The sequence below is a fragment of the Mustela putorius genome, unplaced genomic scaffold (assembly GCF_011764305.1).
Source record: "Mustela putorius furo isolate JIRA1106 unplaced genomic scaffold, ASM1176430v1.1 tig00000561_pilon_pilon_pilon, whole genome shotgun sequence".
Classification (NCBI taxonomy): domain Eukaryota; kingdom Metazoa; phylum Chordata; class Mammalia; order Carnivora; family Mustelidae; genus Mustela; species Mustela putorius.
In genome coordinates this window covers 797,729-823,999 of record NW_025421415.1, presented here as the reverse complement: position 1 = coordinate 823,999, position 26,271 = coordinate 797,729, and positions in this window count along the sequence as shown.

Genomic DNA, 26,271 nt, shown 5'->3' with positions numbered 1-26,271 from the left:
TAAAGAACTCTGCTCTTTCGAGATTCCCCCTTCTCTATAGAACTGGATAAGCCTGAATGATTATAATTTTAATGGGTGGTATGAAATTGTTTGTCATAATGCACACCATAAACTAGGAGATTTTTATGATTTTAAGTGGGTTAAGAAATTAGAAAGCAAGAAAGAAATTAGAAATAAGGGATTCAAGAAGGAAAAAGAAGAGGAGAGGGAAATAACCTGATATTTGCATAGAAAATAGAGTCTGCAAAGTCCTGCATGCTTGATGGAGGAAGATTGTAAATCTGAGCTTGAAATTTCCAGTAGCCAGGATGGAGAAAAAAATGGATCAATTCTTTCTCTCCAGGTTCCATTTATCATCTCCTCATGCCTGACATGTTAGCAAATAACTGGGTGATTAAGTTATATCCTGGTTTCAAAGATTAGATTGGATGGGAAGACTACCTAGTTTTTCCTGGTATAGATTTACATATCATCTCATTGGGATGATAGTTCTACATATGGATGACCTATGGTATCAAACATAGGTGTTTGTTTCTTAAGCTTATTTCCAAACCCTGTAGGGTGTGTCCTACTTGGGAACAGAGAGCTGTGTACTGGCTCCCATATACCACTGAATAATAATCACGAAGACATGGCGTATTTAAAACATGGTGATCAACCAGGTTTTCTAATATGTAGTGAAGGTTATTTTTAGAGCATCTGGGTATGCTAATATGTAAATCACAGGTTTTTTTCTTTTAAAGAAAGCAACACTTTTATCCCCCTGACACATATGGTCTACTATAATTGAGGCAATGCCTTGACTCATTCCCCTTTTTGGCATGGCAAGGAAATGAAATTCCTTCCATAATTAGTCAATATCTTACTTTCCTTCTTATAACATCATATGGACCACAAGAAAATATTATTTTGCTATAGACTAGTGATTCTTAACTGGCCCCTCCTCTGTTCTCCAGCATCTTCCAGCCAGATGAAAGTCATTGCTGGGATGCTGGGCCCATGACATAGTCCTCAAGTCACAACTTCATTGGAAATGCCACAGAGAACATTATTTGAGCAAAGATTCAAATTTTTCATTATGAAGTCACTTTAACTTAGCCATGAGCTGGAATGTGGTCATGATTTTGTTTTAGTGACCTTGTTGTTAGAGCCATATTTATTTTATTATCATCTAAACTATGTTGGAAAAGAGAATTACCAATAATTTGCATTATCCAAACTTCAAGATACTGAGTTTTATAGTTGTATGTACATACACACACACACACAAAGAACACAAGAAAAGTCCAGCAGTAGAGAACTCTATGGCATGAACATATTTTAAAAACATCATAATAAGTCATGTAGAAGGTAACATATTGCTAACTACCCTAGGCAAGGAAAGATAAGAGCCTTCATGGTGCTTAGGGATTGCATTCAATTAAGCATCCAATAATTCCATCCCTCATTGGAGATAATCAGTGTCTAGAAACTAGATTGATAGATGTTTCTAAAATTTTGGCTATGATTATACAGAAGAAGTTATACTGGAATTAGAGAAAAATCATAAAGAAGTTATTTAGTAAAACATTCACAACATATAAAGATACTTCTTTCCTCATACCTCACTCCAAGATTAGGTCTTACTTATTTATCAGAATTGTTTTTTTTTTTTAATTCTAAAACATACCCTACTGGAATCAAAATGTAAAAACATCTTATTTATAAAAAATACAACAAAATCATGGGCCAAAATAGATTTTTACAAGTTTAATATCCTGATTTAGCAAATGATAATACTACATCTTGGAAAGGATGGAACTTGAAATTCAAATCTTTGAACCCTATACTCTGAACTGTTATATGGCTATAATAAGTACAAGAGTGTGTATGTGTGTGTGTGGGGGGGGGTAGGTGTGTTTTCCTAGAACTGGGGTCTTTGTCAGATTCTCACAAGGTTTGTAACTTTCAGAAGATTAAGATTTATTATTTTACAAGCTAATTTGGACCTTTGTATATAGCCCCAGGGTTGATAGCATAAGATAAGAGCAGGACAAATATAATTAGAGGGTTAGCTTACTAGTAACAGAGATATACGCATGTTGTATAAAAAAGAAACCCCAGTGCAGACTTAGAAAATAAGACTTAACAGAAAGTCCTTGGTTATAATTTCATTAAGCCCAAACAGGAAATTAGTGAGTTAGAATTAGCTGTAGAACTTCCTAGATTCAGAGAAAAGAACTGTAGGGTTTCTTATACTCTGGAATGTTTCAGTTCATGACAGTGTTCTGCATTACTCTTGTTGAGACTGGGATTTGCAAAACTTTTAGAGCATCTGGGTAGATATTGGGAAAATCAGAACCTCAGAAACCTGACAACTTATTATGTGGTTCAGAGTCTCGTTTCAAAGTGTTTGGAACTCAAAAGTCTGCACATATTTATTGGCCTCTAATTTATGTACCACAGAGTAGGACTAACATTTTCAGATGCATCTCTGTAAGTGAAAAGTTGCAGTGGCTACTGTGTTTGGCAGGAGCAGCATTTGGCCTTGCTGATGCAATAAGCAAGAGGAATTTGGTGACATAGGAATTAGGCCTGAAGTATCAGTTAACTATGTCTTTGATTTTTAGACTCATATCCCCATCCTAGATGTAAGTGGGAGTAATTAGATAAGAACTAAGCATGATTTAGGCATGAGGCACTGGGATACTAATTCCATGATGAGATGAGACCAAGTTGAGACTAGAATTCCATGTGTTGGCCTTTGTATAGGTTCCTTGCCCTCAAGGTCGCCATGTTTATGCTCATAGATACAAGGGGCTCCAAAGAGATTGATATATCACCATTCATGGTAAAGAAAAGCATTGGGTCATCTGCTGGCTGATTATATGGGATCAAGACCTCCACACAGCAATTTGTGGGCCCCTCTGATACTGTGTTAATGCCAATCAGTTTTTACAACTGAGACTTCTCTTTCTAGTTCATAGGAATCTGTGAATTTTACCTTGCTTCTCCTGCTGGGCTTCCCTTTGTAGGGAGTGAAAAGTAGAACTTCTAGGAGAATAAGAAAAGCCAAGATCTGCCATGGAAAATTGACTTAAAGAAAAGAGAAGGTAGGGGGAAACCATCACCTGTATACACCTGTATGCATATGTGTAACCTGTGTATGAATTGTATGGCTATATAATATATAAACATACAATTTATTAAATATTGATTTTTCATTAAAAGGGAAGTCAACATTTAGTTTTAGTTTTTCTGAATTCTTCTTCATTGTATATATTTTTTAAATTAAGATTTTACTTTTTAAGTAATCTCTACACCCACCGTGAAGTTCAAACTCAAAGTATCAAGTATCACACATTCTGCCCACTGAGACAACTTAGGCACTCTTTCATCATACAGTTTCAATTCCAGCACCTCTGAAGAATTTCTTTGTTCATTATGTATCATAAAGGTAACACTGAAAATGGTATTTAGCAAAATGTGTGCTTTAATCAAACTCACTGTATTATTCAATATATTAGCAAGCATATGTAAGAGCTCCACATATACAGAGCAATAAACCAAAAAAAAAAGTTTTATCTTCAAAATTTTAAACAAACATCACTTCCTTTTGCTTCTGGCTGGAGTCACACATGCCCCAGATGGAAATCATCCTGTTTGTTACACAGCCACAGGGCAGGCCACAAACAGCTATACAAAGAAAAAGATGCTATTTGTAAAGAAATAGGCTTTGTGTTACATTATGAATTGTACATGGGCTACAAAATTTTATGTGATTTTTTTTTTTAAGGCTCTGTAGTGAAAGAAGGAAAAGAAGACACACTGAGTTTTTGTCCCTTATATACTGTAGATTTATGGAGTAAAATTAGTGAGGAGGCAGTGAAATCATCATGGGTGCTAAGGGGTCTATTAAAGCTTAGATAACCAAACTCACTTTCCTGTTAGAAGCACATCAAAACAACTACAATTTTCTATAAAAATGAGTAATGCAATAATATCATTTAATGCCTCAGTGGATAACAGGAGGTCTGAATTTAAGGTTATTCTCTATAGTCGATAGATCACCTCCTTCTAAAAAAGCAAAACAGGGGCACCTGGGTGGCTCAGTGGGTTAAAGCCTTTGCTTTCGGCTCGGGTCATGATCCCAGGGTCCTGGGATAGAGCCCTGCACCGGGCTCTCTGCTCAGTGGGGAGCCTGCTTCCCCCTCTCTCTATGCCTGCCTCTCTGCCTGCCTCTCTGCCTACTTGTGATCTCTGTCTGTCAAGTAAATAAATAAAATAAAAATAAAAAATAAAAAAGCAGAACACACAGGAAAGTTTATCATCCTTCTCAGCACACAGACTACCTGAAGACTGAATTCAAGGTCCTTTTGGTGACAAAATACAGAATATGCTTAGATGTAACTTAAACAGGACCTTCCTCCCACCTGGCTGATAATCTTTGATCTTTCTGCTTTTATGGTGACTGCTTTATAAGTAGTCACTAACCCTTGGTCTTACATTTACAAAATTGGTTAATGACTATCCCAGTGCTTTACATTGTTAAAATACTTGAGTCTTCCAAAGTTGCTCATTAAATATGGCAAAGACTTGGGGCTATGGGGTTTCGCAAACAGTTTTAACCCCAGAGAAGTCAAAACACCTGGGCTTACAGGGCACCTGGGTGGCTCAGTGGGTTAAGCCGCTGCCTTCGGCTCAGGTCATGATCTCGGGGTCCCGAGATCGAGTCCCGCATCGGGCTCTCTACTCAGCAGGGAGCCTGCTTCCTCCTCTCTCTCTCTCTCTGCCTGCCTCTGCCTACTTGTGATCTCTCTCTGTCAAAAAAATAAATAAAATTAAAAAAAAAAAAAAGACACCTGGGCTTACAATTTTTGTTTTTTACACTCTCTGTCTTAGAGAAACCCCACAGAGTAAATCCTCAGGTGATGCTGGCATTTGTGGTAAAAATCTGCCCTCATAACTCTGGCTGACCTCATGGAAGCCCAGAACCAACAGAACAGCTGTTACAAAGGAGTTACACTAGTTTCCTTTTGCTTCTGTGACAAATTACAACTTTGGCAGCTTACAGCGACACAAACTTATTTTACAATTCTGGGAGGCTGAAGTCTAAAATGGGTTTCGCTTGGCTAAAAACAAGGTGTAGACAGGGTAGCTATGGCTTCTGAAAGCTCTAGGGAAGGATGTGTGCCTTTTCAGTCTTGTGGGAGCTTCCTAATTTCCTGGCTTAGAGGCTCTATAGCTATGTCTTATCCTCAAAGCTAGAAGCCCAGCATCTTTATATCTCTGACTTGTACTGCCTTACCTCTCTCTCATTTTTAAGGACCCATGAGATTACATAGAGCCCACCTGGGAAATCCAGGATAATCTTTCCATCTCAAGACCCTTAATTTAACCATATCTATAAAATCCCTATTTTTTCAAATCTTATTTTAAAACCTCAGAGAAGTTTCATACTTTTTTGAGATTTTTTTTTTTTAGCTTTCAGATATTATTGCTATTGTTTATATGGCAAATGTGATTATTTTTTAAATTGCATTTTCTAAAGGATTATCACTGAATTATAGGAAAGCTATTGCTTTTTTTTGGTATATTATTTCAATATCTAGCCATTTGGATAAACTCTGTAGGTTCTAGATGTTAAATATATTTTCTTAGTCATTTTACAGAGCCAAAGAATTTCTCTGAATGATGAGAATTTTATCATTAACAACATTTTTTTTATTGTGCTAAGTACAGATAACATGAGATCTACCCTCTTAATTTTTTAAGCCTACGGTACAGTACTGTTAACTATGAAGCATGATATTGTACAGGATATCTCTAGAATTTATTCTTCTTGTATAACTGAAACTGTATCTCTCGAGTAACAATTCTCCAATTCCCCCTTCCCTCAGCTCTTAGAAACCACTGTTCTACTTTCTGCTTTTATGAGTTTGACTATTTCAGAAACCTCATAGAAGCAGAATCATATAGTATTTACCTTTCTGTGACTAGCTTATTCCATTTAGCATAATATGCTCAAGGTTCATCCGTGTCACCACATTTAGTAAGACATTACTTTTTTAATAGATGAATAATATTCCATTATATGTATACAACACATTCTCTTTATCCATTATCGGACATTTGGGGGGGGGGGTTCCACATCTTGGCTATTGTGAATTATGTTGCAATGAACATGGGAGTGTGTAGGCCTCTGAGATTCTGATTTCGGTTCTTGTGGATAAATACCCCAAAGTGGGCTGCTGGATCTTATGGTCATTCACTTCTAATTTTTTGAAGAGTCTTCCTGCTGCAGCAGCTGACATTCCCATCAATGGTGGACACAGATTCTAATTTCTCCAAATCTTTGTCAACAATTATCTTTGTCTGTTTGTTAATGGCCACCTTCATAGGTATGAGATCATGTTTCACTGTGCTTTTGATTTGCATTTCACTGAAGATTCGTGATGTTGAGCAATTTTTTCCCCTATATACTTGTTGGACATTTGTATGTCTTCTTTTGAGACATGCCTGTTTAAGTCCTTTGCCCATTTTTCATTTGGGTTTTTTGGGCTTTGTTGTTCTTATTGTTGTTATTGTTACTGAGTTGTAGGAGATACTTATATATTTTGGATATTAATCTCTTACCAGATTCATGGTTTGCAAATATCTCCTACCCCAAGAGTTGTCTTCTTATTCTGTTGATGGTTTCCTATGCAGAGCAGAAGATTTTTAGTCTGATGGAGTCCCACTTGTCTGTTTTTGCTTTTGTCGCAGGCTGTTTGGAATAGGATCTCTCTCCCCCTGGAGCATATTCCTCTCTCCATCCCTTACATTTGTGATGACTTCCTCCAGGCCCTCCTGCTAGAAACAGGTGGTGACATTGAAACTATCAAAGATGCCGTCATCATCCAGCAACTTCTGTGTCTTGGATGAGGTCTTTGTCCTCCTACCTGCTCAGCTACAGCTCTGGACAAGGTACTTCAGCATCTCTTTCCAGCTTCCTTTGCTTCTTCAGAGGAGTTCCATGATGCCCCCTGGTTTTCAGGAATAAGCCCAGCTTGGACCCATGGAAAACTGGTAGTTTCCAGTACCTCACCAGAGCTGAACTTCTAGCCATCTCTGTCTGATTTTTGATTTGTACACCAGAAGGTCTGCTGTGTTTCTGGCCTATGGAGTTATAAATACTGTTTTTGAATCTAGCTGGTGTTACTTTTTTTTTTCTATTTGTTTTATCTATCCAATGGAGCCGAGAGGTTACATTAAGGTATGACTTTCCTCTCTGCTTCTCTTGGTCAGAGATGGTGCTTCCTGGATGCCTCGATGGCTCTCCTGCACATTCTGGATGTTTAGAGGTCCTTGTTTTTTGTTTTCAGAGGAAGACAGGCTCTTATTCTGAATGACTGACTCATTACCACTATTTCTTAATGTACTTCTTTCCACTGTGCTGTGATCTTGCTCTATCAATTACCCTCTGATCTTTGAACTCTTTCTGCAACCTTCCTTTCTGAATGAAAACATGCTAAGGCTTCCTTTTAATAAGAATTAACAAACAACACAAAACAAACAAAAACTATTCTTTTCATTTACTCTGATACTCCCCTGAAAGATAATGGCTCTTTATTTTCCTTTAGTGTTTAAACATTTTGGAAAAAAGAATGTTACACATTAGTTAAGTCTCAGGTTTCCTTCCCATCTCATCATGCTGCTTGCAATCTGGCTTCTGTTTTTACTACTGAAAGCAAATGGCCCCCTCAAAAGTCATTAATAAATCCTTATAGACCAAATGTAGTGGATGTTTTTCAGTTTCATTCTTTCTCACTGTCCCTATAGCATACCAGGTTGCTGGCTACCCCTCATGGCTTTTAACTCTTCCCTATTTTATGTGTCTTCCCTCATATTTTGCCTAATCCTTAGTGAATTTCCCCCTTGGCATCTCCGTTTGCTCCCATTTTCACCCTCTTAACAGATGATCTCAAAAATTTCTTGGTAAGCAAGCAGTGCTTCACATCTTTTTAGAGGAAGCGAGTTGTCTTAGAAAAAGTTCTGGAATTGAAAGATCCTACTTCTCTGCCATCAAACAATGTTCTCACTGTAAAACATGGATAAGAACACATGTTGGTGGGTTGTTGTCACAATTAAATGAGATACTATGTAAAGTGTTTAGCATATGACACTCACTGGATTGGAGCTCAAAATGTTAGTCTCTTTTTCTCGCCTTCCTTATACAAAGAGGCAGACTTTAAGTTGCGTAAGCTCAAAATGTCCACTCCCATATTGTCTACACCCCGTCTCTATCTAGTATTTCCTACTCTCTGTTAGACATCTAAGCTATGTTCCCCAATAATGCTTCAAGCTCAGTATTCCTAGGTGAATTTATCATCCTCCCCCAAATCTTTGTCTTTACCTGAAGTTATGTTTCTGGGAACCATGGCAGCCTTCTTCTGGTGTGTGATTTGACTTGGCCCCATTGTGTAATTTGGTCCTTAATACCCATAATATATTGTGTACCTAATTATTCTTTTTACTTCTGGAAATCCTCATCCTCGTTTAGAGCTTTATAGGCCTTTTCAAGGCCACTGCAATAGATTCCTGTCTACTTCATTTCAAGCCTTGTTGCTAGATTCATCATCTTGAAGCATTGCTTTAATGTAAAAATCTCCCTAATGTAAAAATCTTCAGATGTTCCCTATTCTCTCCTAAATAAATCTGAGAAGTCCTTTTAGGTTGGCATTCATGGCTCTTGACAAGTGTGGCCCAACGTTGCTTTCAGAGTTGATATTCTCCAATGTCTCACTCGGGGATTATGTATCCAATTTGCGTGTGTGTGTGTGTGTGTGTGTGTGTGCCTGTGCTTTGTTTTTAAGCACGGGTCCCACTTTTCCAAAGCTAAATCATAATAAAAGGACCCCACTCCAAATACGAGCTGCTTAAGCTAGGTAGGAATCTTGCTTCAGTCTCAACCGATTTTACCCACATGCTCTTGGTGGCTCCCTGGAGTGACGAACCCTTTGAGTCCTGCCATAGCCAGTGTACCCCTTCATTCGCCAGAAATGTCTCAAGTTTTTTATCCCCTGATCCATTAATCCAACTATTCCTTTTGCCTTCAAAGAGCTGCTGAAATCATACCCATCCTATGCAACTCATCTCAGCTGTGGAATTTCCCCCAATTATTTTAGTCCAGTGAGATCTTTACCTCTGACTCCAGCATCCTCTTAATATCCAGCCTAAGGACTTTAGATTCTGCTTCATACTACAGTCATTTATGTTTACATCTGACTTTCTATTGTAGATTGTAATTTCCCTGGGGATAAGTTTTATTCATTTAAAAAAATTTTTTTATAAAGTGAGAGCGTGAGCAGGGTTGGGGGGAGAGGGGTAGAGGAAAAGTGAGAGAGAATCCCAAGCAGTCTCCTTGTCGGTGCTGAGCCCCGTGTGGGGCTCAGTCTCACAACCCCATGACCATGACCTAAGCCAAAATCAAGAGTCCAACAGTCAACTGACTGAGCCCTCCAGGTGCCCTACGTAAGTTTAAAATTTTAAAACTCCTTTGATTATCCCTTGCATTCAAAATGGTTTGATGGAGAGGACACTTGAATGAAATATTTGTATGATAAGTTTGTATGTATTGCTTACAGCTTAGAAATTCCTTGAAACTCTAACAATTTACATCTAATAATTAATCATATGTCTAATAATTTAATTTCATATTATTGCTGGAAATATACATGTATGTATATACACACATATATGTATATATACACATGGATATAAAAAATGTTTGAATAATATCATAAAATATATAAAAATTTCAGAAGAAATTATTCATTTATAACAGGATTCATAATTAGACTTATCTTTAAAAGAAAAAGTTTCACCTGAAAAAATAAGGAATAAAACCCAAAGCAATAGCCTACTACTTCCATAGGTTAATCACTGTAGGAGGTGCTTTTGGTTTGGCGAGTCAGCAGCACTGGGTTCTATATTCAGAGGTCACAGTTGCTCCTAATTATGAAGAGTGTTGCTATTTCCTAAGAAGTTCCAGGCAGTTTACGGTATTCTGAGTCTCTGTGGTCGCAAAGCCTTCGTCAGAGAAAAAAGCTTAAAGGCTTCTTAACTGCTATTTGAAAAATCACTTTCAGTAATATGTTTAATTACATCTCTACCTTAAGAATTAAATTTTGCTCTTTTTTTAAAAAATGCAATCAATGTTGTACTGCTTTTTCACGCACAACCCATAGTTATTTTAGTATCGTGTAATACAAATAACTTGGCTTGCCACCAAAAAATATCGTTTTGAGGAACCCGAGGTGCTCATCTTTGATTTTCTCATTTTCCCTCCCAATACATAAATGAAAATGAGTTCAAAGTGGCTGCCTGAATTCTCAAAGTCTCTCAGAAAAAAATGAAATCTTCTTTTCCCAGACCACAGTGTGGTGAAATAAATTAGTATAATGATTTATGTTTACTGTTTTAGTCAATTCTGATAGAGATTATAGAGACAAAATGACAAACTGCCTTAGTGGTAAACTTAAATCATGTCACCCAATCTTTAGTTTTTCCTTACCCTAATTGCTCCTCCTGTTCATTTATCTTCCCAGACAATCTTTGGAAGACATACTAGTTCAATCAGTGCGAGTGCAAACCACTCGAGATAAAAAAGTTTAGTCTAATTTGTCTCACTGCATTGTAATGCCTCTACTAAACAAATCTTGGTTTGAAGGAGACTAAAGAAATCTGAATAATTATGGTGCAAAACGCTCTCTCTTTGCATTTCTAAAGATACCATTTATATACCGGTAGTCTCTCTGCTCTTCCCTCCATACTTCATTTCCCTGTGTCTTTGAAAACATTGACAATTCCCAAATTAGAACCCAGAATTGCATGCAATATTTTTACTCAGGTGGTTCAGGACCTGTTCAATATAAAATAAAAGGTATAGACTTTTTAAAGGAAAATATCCCTCTGTATTCTACCCACGCTGTAGAAGAATATGTTGAGAAGTGACTTTTAGAGAGAGAGTAAAGAGATTTGTGTTGAAAATGGAGATAAAACCACTAGCTATATAGAAAGGCTTGGAGGCATGTAATCTCTCAGGTGATGAGAACAGGGTTAAGAGTTTCTGTCCTGGGACGCCTGGGTGGCTCAGTTGGTTAAGCAGCTGCCTTCGGCTCAGGTCATGATCCCAGCGTCCTGGGATCGAGTCCCACATCGGGCTCCTTGCTCAGCAGGGAGCCTGCTTCTCCCTCTGCCTCTGCCTGCCATTCTGTCTGCCTGTGCTCGCTCTCTCCCCCTCTCTCTCTCTGATAAATAAATAAAATCTTTAAAAAAAAAAAAAAAAAAGAGTTTCTGTCCTTTGTTTCACCAGCAAAACTTTATAATGGGCGTACTTTGTGCCCCAAATGGCTAGGTAATCCAGAGAAATTGGTTTGTATCAAGTCTCTTTGTGTTTCTGTTGAGGAATTTTTGTTGAAGAGAATGTCATCTACTTCTTAGAAAACCTATCAAACCAGGGCGATTATGATTAAAGTCTTTCAATTTTTTTTCTTCCAACATAGGACAAATCTGACTTCTCTGACTTCTCTGTGGATCCATCAGAGAGAAGATTCAAAATCTGAGTTGTTAAGTGGGTGCCTTTGTCAACAAGAGTGGGGTAGAACTGTGCAGCAGACCCCGAAGCCCTCTGTCACTCTTGCCTGCTTGAGAAGGAGAAAGACCACTGAAGCCCTTGGTGGTCTGTGGAATCACAGTGTTCACTTGAATGCCCACCACACAAGTGTCTGATGTGACATCTCACGAGTCTCAGATGAGGGTGCCTTTCCAGGCCATGGCTCAGCAGTATCCCTCAGACCCACGAGATGGATTTTCATGCTTATCAGGAAGCGTTAGATTAAAGTGGTTTTAGAAACCATCTCTAAAATGACAGACATGAATATAATGGAGACACTGTGATCTAGAAAAGGTAAGGGATTTTCTTAATATCATATGGGAAAAAAGGTGGAGAGCTTGGATGGGACTAAAATGTTAAAGCAGACTTGACTCTTTGCTGGTTAGAAGAGTCACTTCTATGCCAACGTACTTGGACTTGGGCATCTAACAAGCCTGCTTTGAGTCTTCTCTTTTAGAAGAGTGGCAGAGTGACTGATTAAACCCTGTGCACAGATCACCATGCTAGGAGCTTTGCAGAGAACACAGAAGACCACTGCCTGACTGCAAGAAGCTCACACGCTGGTGGATGAGATGGGTGGCCAAATGACCTTCTGGAGTGCAAAGCTGAATCAGTCAACAGCATAACACAAGTTATTCGTAGTTCAAGAAATACCGAGAGAAGATACTACTTGGATATAAAACTTCTCTTTATTAGTGGATCTTGACTGTGAAGGGGGAAGAAAAAGAACAGTGTCTATATATGTGGACAACACAGCTGGGTCGAGGTGTTGCAGTTCAAGTGACAGTCAAGTTACCCATGTGTGTTCCTTTTCCAAACTCAAGAGAGAAAATAATGTGTGATGTGTACAGACGAGAAACAAAGAGACCCATAGTTTTCTTGTACTTTGTAATTCCAGTGGCCAGTTTAATATACAAGAAATAGTGTTACCATATTTCTCTTCTGCAGGACATTGTTACGGGGAGAGGCACGTACCTGGCAGCCCAGCGGTTATGGAGGGGCTCACATTGATCATGCACTACTGGGTTGCCACACGTGGTCACAGGCACTTTGATGTATTTTATCTCATGTCCTCATCACAGCAGTCCTATAAATCATGGTGACTATCTCCATTTTAGAGATGAGAAAATTGGATTTTAGAGAGGGTAAGTAATGTGCCCAAGATCCCATAGGTAACAAATAGCAGAGCCAGAATGTTAACGAGATCCGAAGACCCTGGTATCCATGCTCTTCCTGATCCCACTGCTAAAGCTTGACACTTTGGAGAACGGAAGAGAAAATGAAGGATTTCAATCCCAGGGAAAGAAGACTTTTCACAAAAGAGGAGAACATTTGGGCAATCAGAGGCCAGAAGAAAGAAGGGACCAGGGAGCAGTGTGGCCTCGGAGGCACATACGTGATGACTGACCCTGCTCCTGTCTTTTTCTTTCTCTGCCAAGACCCTCTACGCTCCCTGAGAATAACGAGAACCGAGGTGGACTGCAACTCTTTCCTTCGGAAGCCCCAGCAGGAGGGAAGAGTGGGTAGGTTTGAGTTAGAAACCACATTTGTGTGCAAGCCAAGGGCTCCGGCGGTAAACATACCATGCAGTCATGCTGGATTGCAAGGAGAAAGGGAGAGAGGAGTGTGGAATCTCTACACGGAGGTAATGCATGTTCCTGATGCCCTTGTTAAAAGAGGGCAATTACGCGTGTTTGCAACTTCGGTAACAAAGTATTTCTATTATAGAAAAACAGTTTCAATATTTAATAGGAGTTGTTGGCCTTCACGGGAAACCCCATCAACAACAACAAAAAGAACAAAGCAACACAAAATCACGAACAAGGAAAGGATCTTAGAGCAAAGTATTTGGTATCAGACAATAGTCATGAAATATTTTGGGGAACCCTCTCTGTTTAAATGTGAAATATTTTTTGTAATTAAGAAATTAAAGAGAAAGATAAGAGAATCTTGACTTCTGTATGAGTGAGGACATAACTCACGCCAAGCCTTTGAATTCTTATCACTTTTCCCATGATCCTCATTTATCATGGTCATCTAAGTGCTTATCAGGCCTGCAAGAGGTAAGACATCAAAAAGCACAAGCAATCTCGAGCCCTTGAAGAAACCCTGATACTGGGCACGACCCTTCAAAAGGCATCCTCATCTAATAGAAGTATGTCAACTCTTTCGCATAGCAAGAGGTTATAATGCTGAAGATTAAAGACTCAATGTTACCAGAAAAACAGGAGAAACTACCATGAAAAAAAAAAGAAGAATGAGATAAATTTCCTCTTTTTTTTTTTTTTTTGAGCTCTTTTCATGATTGTTCTCTGCAATTTGCTTTATACAGAATTGCTTGGCAACAGTTTTTGGAAGGCAAAAGCTTAAGGGAAAAATGTATTGTTAAAAACATAAAGAATTATTTACTTGTGTCATTTTATCCGGGATCTTACAGCCTATTTGCCTGGCTGCGATGCTAAACTTCAAAGACACCAGAATGAGAAGGGACCAGGGAACTGGCTAGGAGAAAAGGAATGGATGTAGGATTCAACATGGTGTCACTGGATATGTCGTAATAAGATTTCACAGCCTTCAACCAGTCCTGCCATCACAGAAACCAAGAGGGTAAGTACCTGGGATTCTCAGCTTTCATTTTAGGGAGCACCTACCTGAGGCTATCTGTGCATAATACAGATGGACAGTGAATAAACAGTCGTTGAGCACATTTGACCACATTTGAGCTGTTGCAACCCAAGGGAATGTTCAGGGGCATCCCTCAGGAAGTACAATGGGGTCCACAGATTTATCTCTAGCTTTCGCTCCAAGCAGAGATTATAAAATCTTTGCACCTTCCACTGACCTATGAAGGAACTCTCACCCTGCAGTGAGAGATGGTGGGCACAGTCGTATCCACAGGAACGCGGCAGTTTGGCCTTTGCAGAACACATGGGAAGGAAACTTAGCCTTCTATGGATAAGCCCTGTAGGAGCTGAGGCTATGTCTCCACTAAGTGCACAAACAAGATAAATAGTATGAAACAATAGGCAGGAAGACAAAACCCTGGATGCAAAGGCAGATCTGGACTGAAACAGAATGACCCAGAATTATCCAGTAGTCATATTAAGCAAAGGTCCCTTGGCAGGCTTTTTAGTGCAGAGGAATAGGACTCTGATATCAGCATCTCTCTCTCTTACAACTAAGACTTGAGAACCCCAAACTTTCTTGGGTGGGACCAGGAACATTTAAAATTGCTTGAAAAATTTGTGAAGGGGCATAAATGTGCATTTCTGCCCCCCCCCTCCCCCCAGGAACTGATTATCAGATATGTACACAACGTTTTCATACTTACTGTATACACAGGTATATGCATCGCTCTGATGCATGGTGGATGTGTCCTAACTCAGTAAATCATTCTCAATACATCTTTCTATTGTCTTGGTTTTTTTTGTTTTGTTTTGTTTTGTTTTGTTTTTAATTTATTTGACACACAGAGAGATCACAAGTAAGCAGAGCAGCAGGCAGAGAGAGAAGGGGAAGCAGGCTCCCCACTGAGTGATGAGAGAGCCCAATGCAGGGCTTGATCCCAGGACCCTGAGATCATGACCTGAGCCAAGGGCAGAGGCTTAACCCACTGAACCACCCAGGTACCCCCTATTGTCTTAGTTTTCACAGTCTTTCATTCAAAGACTCTTCTAAGTTTTTCCACATTGCTACATGAAGCGGTGCAGATGCTATCTTGTTATGGGCACCAGTGGTTTGATTCTGAGTGTTTACAAAGCCAAATAAATAGCTACCTTCCTGAATTGACCAGATGAGGTTTAGTTCCGTCTGGACATGAATAATTCCAGACAAAGGTTGCAAACTCAGATGTCTACAGGGGCCAGATGCTTATAGAAGGTCAAGCCATGAGATGATAAAATGCAGTGAAAATTCACCCTTTCTCTTGGGAGACACAGGGAAACCAGGAGCATATATCAGAGGGACCACAGCTCAGTTCTGGTGAACAGTTATCATAACGGATCATATGTTCAATATATTGCCAGACCTTCCAGATTTCTAAGAAGGTCTAGAGATCTCATTTTTCACAAAAATGATAGTTACATCAAGAATATCCATACAAATCACTATTAAGATATACAGATCTTTACTTGATGCAAGACTGAGCTATAAATCTTAGTTTTAGGTAACATGGATTAAGTGCCCTAAAGTCTTATCAAAGGTATCTTTAAGATTGATGAAACTCAAAGTATTTCAATGTGAAATGCTAACATGTAAGAATAGGGAGACAGTTGGAAGCTCATTCCTCTCTGAAGACATAGTTGATCGTATTTTCTGCATGTACAGAGTGTCACTAGGAAGAAGCCCAAGAAGAATGAATGTTCTTCAGGTGTTATGGGGAGATGTGACCTTGATGTGTGTTGTCTGCAGTGGATGTAAGTTGCATTGTCACTAATTCTGAAGAGTGGTGGATATTTGAGAAAGGAAATGTTAATGCATACAATTAGAGAAATGAGGTAGCAAAGTTTAGGCAACACAATGGGCAATGGAAGTTTATGGAGCCCAAGCTGCGGGTCCCTTCCTTCCCTCCTGAGATAAGAAGAGCTGGTCACGAGTCAGAGCAGCAGCGGCCAGGCATCAAGGGCTCGTGATCTGGTGGAGAAGAAAGCCTGGGCTACTTGTTTCAGCAAGACAGGCCTCTACTGAACAGAAGGGTTGAGTTTCTAGTTTTCCCTGGGATACTTACTAGATATACTGGGAGACCAGATATACTGGGAGACTCAGATATACCAAACCTGATTCAGCCATACCCATGAGACACTGACTCTCACAAGCCCAGTAGTTAATGGACAATGTTGGACGAGAGCCCTAAGGGATCACATGAGGTTCACGTTCAGCTCTTGCAAGAAATTCAATGCTTACCAAAAGGGCTGATTTCACACTTAGCTAACTTGTAATCTCTTCGTTTTAGTTCCAGCCATGAGAGTCAAAAGGTGCCTAGTGTGTTCTAAAAGGCTTCTCTTTGGAGAGGGGAAATAGGGTATTATTTTGTATGCATTAGATCTCTATTCTTCATATATACATATATAAAGAAATAAACAATATATATTATTTATTATTATAATATACATTTATAGTATATATAATTTCTTTATATTTATTAATTTATATATATACATACAGTTGACACACACTGTTACATTACAATGTTTCCGGTGTACAACTTATGAAGTTCCAGGTGTACAACAGTGATTCAACAACTCTACATGTTATAATTTATTTACTCCGTAACTAGAAGCCTGTACCTCCCACTCTTCTCCACCTATCCCCCCCGCCATCCACCTCCCCTCTGACAAGTATCAGTTTGTTCTCTCTATTTATGGTCTGTTTTCACTTTTTTGGTTTGTTTTATTTTTTGGATTCCACATATAAGTGAAATCATATGCTATTAATCTTTCTCTGACCTATTTCACATAGCACAATACCCTCTAGGTCCATCCATGGTTCTGCAAATGACAGTTTTGTTCTTTTTTATAACTGAATAATATTCCATCACACACACACACACACACACACACACACACATATATACCTCACATCCTTATCAATGGAAGCTTGGGTTGCTTTCATATCTTGACTATAGTAAATAATGTTATGGTAAACCCAAGGGTGCAGGTATCTTTTTGGATTAGTATTTTCATTTTCTTTACAGAAACGCCCAGTAGTAGAATTACTGGGTCATATGGTATTTCTATTTTTAATTTCTTGAGGCACCTCTGTACTGTTTTCCACAGTGGCTGCACATCCCCACCAACAGCACATCAGGGATCCTTTCCGTCCACATCCTCGATTAAGGACACTCCCAGGGGTCCATTGTGAGGGCCAGGCCTAAGAGAAGGATACTCTTTACGATTACCATGGACTCCTACGAAATAATCAAATGCAACTATATGAAAAGCTATTTAAAAGCTCAGCATCAATTTTAACTGCTCTTTTTCTTAAAGATTTTATTTATTTATTTGAGAGAAAGAGAGAGAGAAACCGAGGGAGAGCATGCAGTGGGGCGGGAAGAGGGAGAAGCAAGCTTCCTGCTGAGCCCGATGTGAGGCTCAATCCTATGGTCCTAGGATCATGACCTGAGCCAAAGGCAGATGCTTAACCAACTGAACTACTTAGGCATCCCAATTTTAGCAGCTTTATAAGCAAAACGAGGCTGGAAAATATGCCATTAGTTTATTCTCTATATAATTTAGCTGTTATCACTTCAAACTTCAATGTGAGTTTCAAGTTTTCACACATTTCTTTCTGCCCTATTGAGATGTGAGAGCCAGACAAAATCTTTCTCATAGTTAGGTTCATACTCTTTTACCTCCAATGGCTTTTTGCCTAAAATTTGTAACTTCTTAGGAATCTCAAGTTAGTAGAAAAATTAAGATAATTTATTTTGTGGCCCTTTAACAGGGAAATGGTTTAGAATGTTTCTTTCTTTCTTTCTTTATTTCTTTTTTAAGATTTTATTTATTTATTTGACAGAGAGAGATCACAAGTTAGGCAGAGAGGCAGGCAGAGAGAGAGAGGAGGAAGCAGGCTCCCTGCTGAGCAGAGAACCCGCTGCGGGGCTTGATCCCAGGACCCTGGGATCATGACCTGAACCGAAGGCAGAGGCTTTAACCCACTGAGCCATCCAGGTACCCCTGGAATGTTTATCTCTTATCAGCCTAAAATTAAGAGAGTTTCTTCATCTTGTCTTGTTATTTAAGGGAACCATTCTTTAGAAAAATTAAAATGTTATGGGGTGTCTAACATTGGTTAAAATCTGACTCGTAATTTCAGCTCAGCTCTAGATTTCAGCTCAGGGCTCCGCGTTTAGCATTCTCTCTTTCTCTCTCTCAAATACATGAATCCATAAATAAAATCTTAAAAAAAAGAAAATTAAGAATTTTAGATCTCCAAATGTACCGTATACCCAGATTAACACAGAACACTTCTTTGAACTCTGGAATACAAAGACCATTATTCATGATATGGAAATTGACCAATTCTAAGAAAATTTTAAATGAAAAAAATCTATATGTAGACAGAAAAAGTAAACCATTAAAAATTTGCTTATTATTATTAGTCTTAAACTTTCTACAAAAATTGGAGAACTAACCTGACTTTTAGAGTGACTTTTGCGTGGGAGGATGTATGAAATTCTGGAAAGAAGACCTGCTGTGTGAAAGAAAAGTCTAAAGGAAGAGTCTTAGGCATATAGAAGAAGAGTTAAAAGCATGGAAGTCAGAAATCAAGTTGTCTGATTCTAATCCCAGCTCCACCCCTTAGCCTCTGTAAGATGGGAAAAAAATTATAGTACCATCTCATAGGGGTTCTGGGGAGGGGATTAAATAAGATAATACCTGCAAAATACTTAGAACCATGCCTGGCACGTGGTAAGAATTCTTCCCCCCCCCTTTTTTTTTAAACCTTTACCATTCCAACAAGTGTGTAAAGTGTTACCTTTTTGTGCTTCCAATTTGCATTTTCCTGATTAATCATGTTGAGTGGGTTTCCATGATCTTTATTGCTACCTGTATATTTTCTCTGGTGAATTGGCTATTGCAACACTTTGTCCATTTTTCAATCCAGTGGAGGTATTAAATCTTCTCCCTTCACCATGGCCTATGGGAAGAATAGTCACCCTGCACTGGCAGGGTAAACACAAAACGTTCGCAGAGTGACTCAGGGTTGCCTCGTCACCAGCCACTAATAGCAATGATGTACAAGATTGCAGAGAAATTGGTGAATTGAATCTTTGTGCTCTTAGGATTTGCTGTTGACTTGTCACTAGAGAAGCTTCTAGAAAAATTTGGTTATGGTGCTGGTATCTGGTCACAAAGATAGTATCCAGTTTGGGGTCTCAGGTGAGAGAAGTGACCTCCAGCCTTACAGACAAGGAGACAGCTCCTTAGACCTCCAGTAGTGTCAGATCTTGGTCACTCTGATGGTCTTTTTGATTATCACAGACCCCAGTTATTCAATCAAACACTAATGCATGTGTTCTGAAGGTATTTTATAAAGATGCTTCAAGTTGACTGTGAGAGAGTCTCCTAGTTAATCTGGGCAGGCCTGATTCAATCAACTGAAAGATCTCTGAAGGAGAGCTGAGGCTGTCCTGAAACAGAAGAAACTCCCCCTTAGGGCCAGCTGGTGTCAGAGAGTTACCCTTTCTGAGGACCTGCCCTATGGATTTTCATCTTGCCTGGTTAACCTTGACAATTACATAAACCAACTCCTTATAGTAAGTGTCTCTTTCTCTTTTTAAAGATGTTTATTTATTTCCTTATCTGAGAGCGAAAGCGTGAGAGCAAGAGCCCAAGTACGGGGAGCAGCAGGCAGAGGGAGAGGTTGAAGCAGGCTCCCCGCTGAGCAGGGAGCCGGATGCAGGGCTCGATCTCACCACGCTGAGATCACAACCTGAGCTGAAATCAAGAGTTGGAGGCTCAGCTGATAGAGCCACCCAGTTGCCCCCTTCTACTGCTTTCCTTTGCTGGTTTGAAACCTATACAAATGCATCCACATTCTCTTAGTGATCACTATTATTTTATATCCATATTTATTCGTAATTTTAATAATAAATAAACAAAGTTATTCCATAACTCTTCCAAAAATGCCATAAAGCTTAGCAGGTTTAAGTCAAACAACCCCAAACTAAATACTGTTTCTTTTAGAACTTTAGTTTCACTCTTCTTATATATTCTAAAATTTATTTTGGCTAATTTTTATAGTATAGTATATAATACAGTCATTCTTTTTTTGACCATTCTGTATGTTAGATGCAAGAGAGTATATGAACCTAAGAAGCCAATTTGACCTTGAATTTACTTTTATTTTTTATTATAAATTTTCAACATTTGGTATGATCTTAGCAAATTAAAATCTTGAAGAGATATCTTAAACTGTTTAACCTAGAGATACTCTAAAATTTCACAAAACACAACAAAAACATGAGGAAACGAAACTGTAAGAGTCATTCATTACCTTTTTTATGGGGTCTCTTGTCTCTTTCCATGAATTTCTAGAATCTTGTGCCATCAAATAAGAAAAGAATAATAAGGCATCCACACATGCCTTTAAAATATCTGGAAGCAAAAGGTTAACCTCTAGTGGTATTAGATAAAAATTTAATATAACTTACATACAGAGTTATGGATTATGCAGTGCAAGAGAGCATTTAAGATTCCAAAAAAAAAAAAAAAAGCCCTAAACTTTTTTTTAGACCTACAAAATTGCTCCTTAATTAAGAGTCAAATTTTTACACTCCTACTAATTAAACCAATGTTGTTATTGAGAAAGATTGTGGCTCTCGATCCCATCGATTCACACAAAGTAATAGCCATTATTACACTGAATCCAAGCCTTCTGGGAAAGCAGAACACAAACACTGAACTTAAATAAGATTCAGAGTTGTTCTAAAAATGCTGTAAGTCAATATTTAATCAATCAGAACAAATGTGTTTTTGTATAAAAATTTAAACACGCAAAATGAACACCTTGAGACACTTTTGGAATACATAAAAGCAAAGAATTTCCAAATAAACACAGTCTTCGCTTATGAGTAAAGCCCTCCGTTGTTGTGGGCCACAGAATAGCAGCACAGTATAGACAAAGCGTGATAGGGCCATAGATCACAGTAATAACATTTGCAATAAACAATAACAGAACAAAGCAGACATCTATAAGAATCCCACAAGGAATTTACGTTATCCATAATTTTTCTTTACATTTGAGAAACTATGGCAGGAAAGGCCATTACATTCAATGGCACCAATTAATTTCTGCAACTTTTAATGACATCTTTCTGAGTAAAAACCTCACATAATGCCCCGGGCACATGATTGATAGCAGCTTATGTTTGATTTGTACTGGATTCCTGATTTTTTTTAGTATTTTTAAAGAGTCCCTCTGCAGCCAATCAAGCAATCAACATGAAATACTTAGATTCTCTCTTGAAAAGTACAAGAAAAAAGAAAAGACAGTGTGGTTTCTTTCCTGGGCCAACAGCTGACTGGTGATGTTATTTAAGTAGTTTTGTGGATGATGGATCACAGAGAATTTTATTCCGACGGAAAATGATAGTCAAAGAAAACCATTTAATGGTTGCTCCATTCAGGATATCAGAGTATATAACACTACTCTTACATATGGGTTTATAATATAATTCCTCTTTATTGAACTTCCTAAACTTGAGCACAAAGTGCTTCTTTATATCCTAGAAAATATCCAGAGTTTGTAATATCGATGAAAGGATTTAAACTGAACAAATAGGACCATGCAATAACTCACAATATTTTTAGTGGATCCAATCACAGGAAATGAATCCTCGATGGGCACGGGGTTTAGAGGGAGCCTCTTTTTATTAACCATAAAAGCTCCAGTCAAAATTTGGTTGTGTGGTTATCAAAGAAAACTCACAGCCTAAGATAGCATGTCCATTGGTGGTGTGCTGGTTAAGTGCAAGGTTCCTACCCTCAAGGTAGGTACTACAGAGAAGGGTCTTCCGAATGGAAAACAGAGAAACCTAGAGACAGGCGACAGTGTGTGTGTGGGAGTGACACTCTAAAAAGGAAAAATGGCCCCATGGAGACCAAATTCTGCTCAGAGCCATTTATCCGTGATGACCATGAGGAGAATATGGAGGGTTTAGGAGGGACAGACCATGAATTCATTCCATAAATATTCATTGTCTACTTTAGTCTGATTACTGAGACAAGTTTAGAAGGCCCCCAGGTGGATGGTAGAGTTGAGATTATCAGCTCATTCCCAAATCCTATGTTAACACTTATACTTTAATACGTCATGGAAATAAACAAGAATAAACAAGAATTAAAGAATAAAAGAAAATAAACAAGAATAACCAAGACATTGGATTTCAAGACTTAGTGGATTAAAATGAAATTTACTAAAACAATTTCCTATTAATTGGTGGTTTAGATATTAATCTAATTTTAATCATAGATTAAATTTGATCAGTCAGATTTTAATTGTATCAAAAGATCATAGTTCTTATTCAAGGGCTCTAGTTAACTGATAGCAGACTATGTTCAAAGTGAAAGAAGAATGCCTAAGGTAGTCAGGGAGTGAAATGCACCAGGCTTTAAATTCTTACAACTTTCCTATGATTTTCTATGGTTCCCAGTATGTTCTTTAACTAAAAATTTTAGATAACCCAGAAATCACCCACACTCCATAACCGTTGCTGAGAAATGGGGTTTTGGATGACAAAGAGAGAGGAAAGATGGTAAAATTCCAATTTTACACTATTATCAATATTGTCATAAAACAGTTCTGTGGTTTTATGCTGGAACATGCCATGGGCTACTTCTGATGTGTGCCTTACGTGATCTCTCTTTCAAACCACAGAAAGCTACATATAGTAGAATAATTTCTTTTAAATGAAAGGACTCATCCAATTTTACTCTCTACATTGCTTTGACCTATAAGATTCCTGCCTCTTTACTTCTCAAATGCTATCCCTGTAGATAACTACCAAAGATAATCCTATATTAAGGGCGGGGTCCCAAAACGGGAAGTGACCTCAGAGGTAACAAACTAAAATATCCCCATTTTACAAATCCAGACATTGAAGCTTTAAAAGTACCTGCCCGAGACCACCAACATAAGTGGCAAGGCCAGGACAGAACCTTAGTGTTCACCGTCCTAGTAAAATGCAGTAGCACACCCTGATCACTGTTTATAACATAAAAATCAGAGTAAACAACACATTGGACATTGTACTGTGTTCCTCAAAACACTCTGCAAGGCTTGTCAGAGACTGAAATATTGTTTTCCTCCTCTCTCAAGGAGACACAAACTTAACTTGCCCAGAAAGATCAAGGTCACACTTAAAATTATTCCCCTAAGTATAAATACAAGTATTCAGAATAGTCAATATTGGTCAGTGTCCTTCCCCTTAGCAGAGACAGAGTTACGTGCTGCCATGTACCTGTCCTCCCTGTGAAGCAAAGTGTGCCCAGTGTATTGGAAAAGTCTATTTCTTATCCTACTAAAGGAAGTAGGAGAAATGGGAAAGGAGCATGGAGAAAACCAATAAGAAAAGCAGCAATGTGGGGAAATAGGACAGGGTAAAGCGAGATATCCAGCTTAGCCCGGGACCACCACTTCACACTCATTAGGGTGGTGATTATAAAATAAGACAGTGGGCTGGCTGGTTAGCTCTATTGGAACAGAGCATGGAGCTCTTGATTTTGGGTTTGTAACTTTGAGCCCCACTTCGGTGAAGAGATTATATAAGAATAAAATATTTTTTAAAAATGCATTCAAAAATAGACAAAATAAGGTAAAACAGGAAATTACAAGAATGGTGAGGATGCTGGGAAACTGGATTGCTTGTGCACTTCAGTGGGAGTACAGAATGGTATAGCGTCTGTGGAAAACTTGATGGTGATTCTCAGAAGTACACAGAGAACTGTGATATGGTCCAGCAATTATGCTTCTCACTATACACCCCAAAGAAGTGGAAGAAGGGACTTGAACAGACATTTGTACACCTGTTCTCACAGTAGCATTATTCACCATAGGCAAAACATAGGGGCAACCCAAATGTCTGTTGATGGATGAATGGATAAAACAAACATGACACATACAGGAAATAGGATATTATTCAGCCTTAAAAAGAAGGAAATTCTTGGGGCATCCAAGTGGCTTATTTGGATGAATATCCCACTATTTTAGCTCAAGTTATGATCACAGGGTCGTGAGAGGGAACCCTGTGTTGGGCTCCATGCTCAGCTGGGAGTCTGCTCGAGATTCCCTCTCACCCTCTGCCCCTTCCACCTGCACCAACCCTGCCAGGGCTCACACACCCTCTCTCTCTTTTTCTCAAATAAATAAATTTTTAATAGAAAAGAGGAAAGAAGTACAGGGGAAATTTGTGAAAAATGTAAATGACCCTCATACTTCATATCCACTTCAAAAAAATCTCTCTGAAATAATATTCACTATTTTCATCAAAGGCAATTCTTTTCATTTCCAATAGAAGCAACTGTTTTCCAATGATAAGTGGTTATTGAAATAAGTGATGATTCCACTTTCTTTCCCCATCTTCAGCATTTAGAGGCAGGTAAACAAGTGCATTCTTTTTAGCTTAGAAAAGGTATCAAGGATTTCCAAAGTATATATTCTAAGGAGCCAAAATATTTTGTTCCTTGTGCAGCACAATAATCGCTTTATTTGTATTTGAAAAAAACAGTCAAGTCTTTGCTTTTGCAATACTCTTTCTGATCGATCCAAAGGCATCAGAAATGAAATATTTGTTCTTTCTATCCCTTTACAGTTAGTTTTTCTTTAATTACAGGAAACTTTCATTATAAACATGCTCCGTGTTATCAGGAAGCATCGGCTCTTGGTTACTTAGCTTGGCAGCCAAGTTTATTTTAGTCTTTATAGCTGCTACCTTGCAAGGACATTCCAACTTCTCCCACATCCTTTTAGAGCTTGGGTAAGTGGCCAAACTGCAAAGGATCATTATTTATTCAAAGACAGAGTAGCTTCCCATGAGCACAGATAATATGAAGCAACTAATTTAAGGTATTTAAAGTGGTACTCATTTTTGTTTTGGCAAAATACGTGGACGAATGTGTGCTTAATCATGACCGCGAGAATGTCAGGTTATCATTACTCCTCTAGACTTTAGGAAGCTGTTACTTTGTGCTAGATCATGTATGATGTTGTGATGCAAATGGCCAACACATATGGTTCTTGCTCCCCAGAAACCTACCATTTGTCAGAGGCACTCTATGGATTGACCTTGGGTTAACTTTTTACAGAATTTTGTAGTTGGAATGGTTCAAGAGAAGTTTTGTCCCCTCAATACTGCCAGAAAATGCATCCTTTTGAATGTATCTTCATCTCTTGTAGGGTGAGGATTTCATCACACAACTTAGCATCTACGGTAACATGACTTTAGGATTCCATTGCTGTCAAGAACATAATTTTACTATTTCAAGAGTCTCTTGTCTAAGTAAATAACTGGATTGTTTGTTACAGAAATTTCCCAAAAAGTTCCATCAATTCTTCAACTTTTATAAAGACATCACCTGGAAGTTCCCAGTCCCAAGACTCCTTAAGCTTTTGCTTCAAAATGTTTGTCATTCCTAGCACTCTCAAACTATGATACAATAATCCTTACCTGGTCATACTCAAGTCCTGGCTTTGAAAAACCAGCCTTGAACCCAGATTTCAAAATTCCAAGGAACTAGAACTTGCCCTTCCCTAAAGTCTATGGTATTTACAGCAGCCAAAACATGAGACAGTGACAAGTCAAAGTCAAACATCTATCAATGGAGGAATGGAGAAACAAAGTGTGGTATATCCATATAATGAAATAGTATTCAGCCATTAAAAAAAATCAGAGTACTGATACATGCTGTAGTGTGCAGAAACCTCAGAAAGATTACACTCAGTGAAAAAAGCCAGATACAACAGGTCTGTATGGTTGTATGGTTCCATTTATATGAACTATCTACATTAGGTGAATCTATAGATAAAGCAGGCAGGCAAGTGGTTGCCAGGGATTTGGGGTTGTGGTAAGGGAACCAGTAGCAACTGCTTACCATTAAGGGATTTCCTATGGCGGTGATGCACATATTTTAGAACTA